We start from the raw sequence: 8,091 nt of genomic DNA, 5'->3' as shown, positions 1-8,091 counted from the left end.
CCAAAGTCGCGCAGACCTGAGGTGCCCCGGCAGAGAAAACACAGGTGCCACTGCACCTGCTGCAAGAAATTAACTGAAAATCCTCGAACCTCAAGGCTCGCCTGAAAACTTTCACAGGTGAGACGCCTTCCTCTAGCAGCTGGTGGTACTGCAACAAGCTCTCCCGTGCTCAAGGGCCAAGCAAAAGGCACGCGCATGCGCACATGCTCAGCTGCCAGGGCTTTGAAAAGAGCGTCAGGACAGCAATCTCCTGAGGAGATGTGAGTGGCGCCCGCCATCTGCCATCGACGGTAAGGTCAGCCCCTGGAAACCTTTCGGGAGCTTCAGGGCCTTCGCCACGCGGCCTGTGGGTCTTAGGCCTGAGGACCCTCCTTCCTTACTACAGCCTTGAGAGGATGGTCTTGCTTCCTTTCGTGATTCCATGTCTTTCCCTTTTGTAATAAGAAAGGAGAATTAATGAAGTTAACAACAACATTTCCTTCACCTTAGGTATCAAAGTAAATTTGGAAAAAAAAAAAATTCCAAAAAACACCATCCATAAATTACACGATAGACTTAACACACGAGGGTGAGTTCCAGCGGTGTTGACTGATCCTCTTTCTCAGTAGAATCGTGTTCCGCGGTGTCAGTGAGAATACCTTCTTCCTGCAGCCATACTCTACGTATCGTACTCTGAAATTTTCTGTGCAGTTGGAGCACACACTGGGGACAAACCACCACAGGTAAAGCTCAGGGTCTAGCCTGTGGGTTAGTCCATGGATCAACTTGGAGCTGAGAGTTCTGCTTCCCCTGCAGATGGTTACGCAGAGGATCCTGCGTCTCCTCTTCTTGCCCACCAGTGCAGCCTGTAAATTCTGCGCCAGTGGGCCTGGCAGGTCTTAGAATGCACAGATTCTGAGATGAATGCCTTAAGGCGTAACATGCAAAAGGAGGCCTCTGCCTGAGGGGGGTGCACAGAGGTACCTGACCTTCTGGGGAGCCCTGCTTGTCTCTCTCTCCCTGACTCAAGGAAGGAGACTCTAGGAGAACTTGGAGCTGAGCTCAAAGCTCTGATCAGGCATACCATCGTTCCATTTGATGTCCAACAGGGCAAGCCCATGATACATCTGTCTGGACCTCTGCCTGTCAGTGGTAAGTGCCCTCACAGAGATGCCTGCTACTCAGTGTCCCTCAAGAAGGCACATGGGGACCTTTCACTATTATCCCAGTGATATAATACCACGTGGGTGTTCTCTCAAGGTCACCACACACCCTCACATCAGCATCAAGTCTGAACCTGCATCCAGTCCAAGAGCACAAACCTGCACCTCTCCCTCCAGCTGTTGTCTTTGTCACCCTTGCCTCCCTTTTTTGTCCTAAAAATTTACATCTCACTTGACATACCTGGAGACATTTAGTGATATCACAAAGGAGAGGGGGAGTACTTCCCTAGAGCTCAGTTTGCACAATGCTGAAGAAAGGGCCAGTTTCCAATAAAGCAGTAGCTAAAAAGTGTGATTTGCAAATGGGTAATTGGGCAAAGTTGGCAGATTTTGCCTGGTTCGCTGTCTCCTGTGATAAATGGGGTGGGGAGGCAGATTTTAGTACCTGTATTTAGCAGGGGTAAAATGGCATCCTTCCCTACCACTAAGCTAAGATCTAAATGGCTCCAGAGAACATGGTCAAAGCAGGAAGGAGCAGCATCTCAAAGAATGGGGAATTAGCTTGATCACTTGTTGATCAAAATTACTTCTCAGGGGAGCAGAAACAAAGGGACTCCAAGGTGGAACTTCCCTTAACACCTACCCATGTTGTCTCAATTGCAGTTACATTTCCTATAGGTCTTCAGGAGCCAGTCACTGGTTGGGAAGGTGGGTAGAAAATAGAGTTTGGGAAGTTATGAGTTCTTGCCAAAGCTGAAGAGCCTGGGTTGTGTGGGTGTGGTCATTTAAGTCCTTGAAAAGGAGCCCAAGAAGCTGGAATAGGTTGTCTGAGGCCCAAAAAGTGAAGAGGAGGATCTCTCCACTGGGAACATAGGACTAATACTGTCAGGATGTCTCTTATCTTCAATGGACACTTAGTATTTCTCTAGTCCCAGAAAGTTCTTAGGAGTTGCTCACTATCACCATAGAAAGAGATGGTTATTATGCAGTGAAATGGACAGAATAAAGTACTTTCTTTCCAAGCACAGGCCACCTTCCCTTCTAGGAGTGGCCAACAGGGAGGAGCTTGAGGTCAGATTTGGGGATGGAGGTTAAAGTCAAGAGGAAAAGGAGGCTATGAAGTGACCTTATTAGGCTCAGACAGCTCAGATGAGAGCATCTCTCTTATGCCAACTGATCCCCATGAATAAATACCATTAATTAAATAAAGGGGACTAAAAAGAGCAGCCAGAGACATAGTTTCCAGATCAGATTCTCACTGTCTCAGAGATATGTGCATGCACGCGCGCGTGTACACACACACACACACACTACACACACACACACACAGACCCCGAAGGGGTAATGAGATAATCCAGGATTTGCTGCCCCATCCCAGGAACATGTGGGATTGGCAGCCTGACTGAAGATTGCCACCCATGGTCTAGCACGGTGGTGGAACACAGAGTGGTGGAGGCCAGCAAGGCATGTGTGGTGGAGAGTGGTGGTTAGTGAGGACTTTGAGGCTGCTGAGGTGGTGACGCTGAGGACTCTGGCACCAGGATCTGGACTTTCGGATTTTAGATATGGAAGGTTTTTCCAGAAAACTGTCCAAATGCATGAAACTCTCCATGTGTAGTACATGGAGTTCTTATTCTTTGTCATGGGAGAATTTCATGTCAAACACAGCTGGCTGGGTACACACCAACTCCCAAAGTGTGTTTTCGGTCCTGTGTGTGGGGTGGGACCCTGTTGCTGATGATATTGGCTGGTGGACCTCTGGCATTACCACTGAAGATGCTGGCTGGTTTTTCATTTGGCTGTTACTGACTATAGCTGGCACAAGTGGTAAAACTTTCACTGCTTCTCCTCACAGCCTGGCAAAGCTGGTTCATAATCATGTTCTTCTTTTTAGGGGAGATGAAATTCTCTAAGGTACTTGAGCTTCAGTTCTCGGATGTGCTCACACTGTGCCTCCTCCAGATCCTGCCACATGCAAATGTACTCATCATGTGGGTCCTGGATCTCTGCCTTCGCCTGCAGCTTGCCATAGAGCTTCTTGTTTCTTGGTTATGATTCCACCATCTGCTGCATGGATGGAACACGGAGGTGTCCTGGAGCTCCTTGGTCTCCTCATCTCAGACCATCATCTCCTGCTCACAGCATTTCTGCTTAACAGTTGCCTGAATCTTCAGTTCCAACAACAATTTTTTTCCTGTCCTCAATGAGCAGCTTGGTCTCCATGGCCTTGTACTTGGCTCTGAGCAGCTCTGTAGTCTGCTCTTCCTGCTGTAGATCTTCCAGGATCTTCTCCTTCGCTAGCAGCTTTTAATTCTCTTCATTCACCCAGATGCAGACATCCTGGATGGTCACCTTCTCCTCCTCCAGCCACTCCTTCTGCCCCTGCAGGTAATTTTCCATGTTCTTATCCAAGGCTAGCTCCAGGATGATGGGCTTGGTGTTCCTTTCCAAAGATCCTGGAACAGCCAAGTGAGCTTGGAGTCCTGGTAGGGGATGTGGGTACTCCTGTTGCTCATCAGTGGTTATGTTGCCAAGGCAGACAGTGAGAGGTTGATTTGGGAGACTTGTTTTGGCTTCTCTCTGTTACTACCACAACCTCTACCACCACAACTACTTGTGGACTATGTGGCTGTTCTTCCAGCCATATTGGGGCCTGCTTTGTTCTGCATCTTACAGCCATCCATGTCTACCAGGTTGATATTGCCCAAATGGATGTGTTCCTGACCATCAAAGCCATGCACACTCTGTAGTGATGATGAAGATGGCATGGGGTGGAAATTGACCTCATTCATATGTGTGCTGCCTGCCACCTGGGTCTGGTTCCCTGGGTTTATGGCAAGCTAGATCTCCTTGATGTTCTTGGTGATGAAGGTGAAGAGGTCCTTAATTTAGATGCCTATTGGGGTTTGCCTTCAGTTCTAGCCTCTTGCTGGGCTCCTGGGTGAACAGGTCTTGAAACTTCTGGTAGATTTGCATGCAAAAGTCATGGGACAGGTATGTTGGTTCTAGGAGCATATGGTATGGGTAAAAATGTGCTCAAAGGCATTGGGGATGATCCTGCATAGTTCAGGCTCCAACCAGGTCCCCTGCCTGGTGTCAGTCTTGCCAGTTCTAATTTGACAGTAGGCAAACACCATGCCATTGAGACCCTGAAGTGTTGTGTTTACCAGGGGCCTCATGGTTTCAACATATAAGTCTGTGTGTTTGGAAGTGGCATCATACACGATATCAAAGCTAAAAGTGTTGGACAACTTTCTTATAGTAGAATGGAGGTTTTTTAGGGTCACCTGTCTCAGTTTCACTTCAGTGATCAGGATCTGCTCATGAAAAGCAGCCTTTTCTTTTTGGCTAAGGGAATAGCACTTGGGTATGAAATTTAAGGCCTCACTGGCTTTGAGTTTACTGGTCATCTTCTGCTCTGTTCTTCCTGCCCTCAGCCTACTTCACAGCCTCTGCTGTCCTGCTGTCCTCTCTAGGTCTGGATTAATAAGACCTGCCCCATCCTCAGACATTACTCTTCATTCTGCATGTAGCCTCCTATGGTAGTGATGCCACTGCTGTGGTTTGGGCCTCCACAGCTCTCTGGTCCTTGCTTCATCAGCTAGGGAGGGAGAATTAGACAGAATTCCTGGGAAGCAGTGGGAACCATGCCTACTGAATGATCGTGCTGGAACCTACTCCATGATGGGGCAGAGGGAACACTGCCATAATCAGCTATAGCATCAGTAAGATTAGTGAAGAGGAAAATGGAAGTGGTTAGGCAGCAAAAATGTCTTCTCCTTCTCCTCTCAGGGTCAATGGCAGGGACTGTTGGTCCTGGAAAGCCAGAGACCCCAGTCCTCTTGAGGGCAGAGACTCACATGGAGTCCAGTCCCCAAGCTGGGATATTATTTAGTGCAGCCAACATGGTTGCTTCTGCCTCTGCCTCTGTCTTCCCCACCACTTCCATTGGAGAATGAGAGAGAAAAAACAGAAGGGCATGGGGCAAAGACCAGAATGTCAAAAGATACCTAAAACCTTTTTTTTTTTTTAATTCAAATAGCCAACAAATAGTACAGCATTAGTTTTTGATGTAGGGTTCATTGATTCATTAGTTATGTATGGTGCTCAGCATGGCATATGCCCTCCTTAATGCCATCATCTAAGATCTTTTAAGGAATTCAGTGTGCTTCCAGAAAACACAGAAAAAAACAATATAACAAAATCCGAAAAATCACTACGCAAACAAAAGAGAAGTTTAGCAAAGATAGAAATTGTGAAAAAAACACACAGATTTCTAGAGTTGAAGAATACAAGGAATGAACTGAGAAATGCAATAGAGAGCATCAACAGTAGAATAGATCAAGCAAAAGAAGCAATGTATGAATTGGAAGGCAGGACCTTTGAAATTAACCAGTCAGAGGAGAATTTAAAAAAAAAAAAAGAAAAAAAAAGTGAAGAAATGTGTTCTATGGCATACCACCAAAAGAAACAATCTGTGAATTACTAAAATCCCAGAAGAGAGAAAATGGGGCAGAAAGCTCACTTGAAGAAATAATGTCCAAGAACTTCCCAAATCTGGGGAGAGATTTGGATATCCAATTTCATGAAGCTCATAGGTCCCCAAATGAACTTGGCTTAAAGAAATCTTTTCTAAGACACACTATATAATACAATTGTTAAATATCAAAGACAAAGGAAGAATCTTAGGAGCTGCAAGAGAAAAGAAGTGTGTAGCTTACAAAGTAATCTACATAAATCTACCAGCAATTTCTCAGCAGAAACTTTACACACCAGGAAAAAATAGGATGATATAAAAAATATGAAAGAAAAAGAAATAAAAAACTGCTTACCAAGAATACCATATCTAGCAAAGCTGAGCTTTAGAAAGGAAGGAGAGATAAAGACAAAAGCTGAGAAATTTCATCGTTGCTAGTGACCTATCTTACAAGAAATGCTGGAAGAAGTTCTTCATTCTGAAATGAAAGGATGCAAATTAGCAACACAAAAACATCTGAAAACACACAACACACTGGTAAATGTTAAGTATAGAGTCAAATTCATCATACTGTAGTACTGCAATGTAGAGGTATGTTAACCACTTAACTGTAATATAAAGGTTAAAGGACAAAATTATTAAAAATAAGTATGGCTACCTAGAATTTGTTAATGAATACACAACATAAAAAAGGTAAGTTATGAAAATCAAAACCATAAAGGGGAAAGTAAAAGGGGGAAATTTTTGTATGCAGTCAAAGTTGAGTTGTTAACATAAAGTTGTTGTATCTATTTGGTGTTTTAATGTAAGCCTCATGGTAACCACAAAACAAAAACCTACAATCAATGCATAAAAAAAGAGAAAATCAAAGCATACTGCAATGGAAATTCAGCAATTCACAATGAAGACCAGTAAGAGGGAAGGAAGGAAAAAGAAAATTACAAAACAACTAGAAAACAATTACTAAGTCCTTACTTATCAATAACCTCTGAATGCACATGGAATGACTTCTGCATTCGAAAGGCATAGGTTGGCTGGATGGATAAAAAGCAAGACCCAACTATATATTGCCTACAAAAGACTTACTTCAGCTTTAAAGTGACATAGGCTGAAAGTGAAGAAATGGAAGAAGATATTCTATGGTAGTGAAACCAAAAGAAAGCAATGGTACCTACACTACATAAGACAAAATTGGCTTTAACTTAAAGCTGCCACAAACAACAAAGAAGTTCATTTTATAATGATAATGGGGTCAGTTCATCAAGAGGATGTGATAGTCATAAATAACTATGCACCCAACATAGGATCAAAGAGAGAGAGAGTAAATACTAACAGATTTAAAGGGAAAAATCGACAAGTATAAAACAACAGTAGAAGACTTCCATACCCCACTTGTAACAATGGCAAAAAATGTATCCATCTTACCTAAGTATGGAATCAGTAAAGAGCTAGGCAGAAGACAAGAATGCCACATTAATTCTTAAACATGTAGATCTGCTCTTATCCTATGCATTCTTGAAAATGGAAGAGGGGAAGGGCTAAAGGATGCTTATCTAATTGGCTGTCTCAAGAAGCATTTTTAATTATTATCTCCTATACTTAGGCTTAACCATAGATTTATTAGTAAAGGACTTTTCAAAAAGCCAGTGACATATTTGGCCTTCATACAAGAATTAAGGAAAATAGAAAATAGGTGTTAAGAATAGTAACACTGATTACACAGAAATCAGAAATTACTAATCGTAATGAACAGTTAAGATATTTGAATGAAGCATTTAAGAAATGAAATAGAAAAACTCTGTCCCAAAAGTGCCAGACTCACATATTTGCATAATTGAATTCTATCAAAACCTTATGAAAAACATAATTATATTTCTATTCAAATTCTTGAAACTAGAGAAAGAAGGAAAGCTTTAAATTATTTTTATATAAATCCATGGTATCATTAATAACAAAAACAGACAAGTATATAAAAAACAACAATTAGCATTACCAAACTATTAAAATAAAATACTAGTAATTACAATCCATTGGTATATTAAAAGAATAATACATCACAACAAAGATGTGCTCATTAAAGAACTGAAAACAGTGTTTGGGGCCCCTGGGTGTTCAGTCGGTTAAGCATCTGCCTTCAGCTCCAGTCATGTTCCCAGGGTCCTAGGATCCAGCTCCGCATTGGTCTCCCTGCTCAGCAGGAAGTCTGCTTCTCTCTCTACCTTTGCCCTTCTTCCTCAGTTAATGCTCTGTCTCTTGCTTTCAATCTCTCTAATAAATAAATAAAATCTTAAAAAAAAAAAAGAACTGAAAACAGGAGCTCAATCTGACAACCTTGAGATCATGATCTTAGCCAAAATCAAGAGTCAGATGCTTAACTGACTGAGCCTCCCAAGTGCCCTTGTTTCCTTAAAAAAAAAAAAAAAAAATATATATATATATATATATTTATATTCTCTATATATTCTCTACTGA

General features: G+C 42.7%; 1 pseudogene; it reads right to left on the bottom strand.

The window, feature by feature from the left end:
* Positions 1-234: 234 nt before the first annotated feature.
* LOC116879822 lies at positions 235-4,552 on the bottom strand (annotated as a pseudogene).
* Between the last annotated feature and the right edge of the window lie 3,539 nt (positions 4,553-8,091).

Source organism: Lontra canadensis, unplaced genomic scaffold, assembly GCF_010015895.1.
Source record: "Lontra canadensis isolate GAN:19392208 unplaced genomic scaffold, GSC_riverotter_1.0 scaffold1, whole genome shotgun sequence".
NCBI lineage: Eukaryota > Metazoa > Chordata > Mammalia > Carnivora > Mustelidae > Lontra > Lontra canadensis.
Note: the sequence above shows the minus strand (reverse complement) of the source record. Positions and strands in the feature narration are given on the sequence as shown.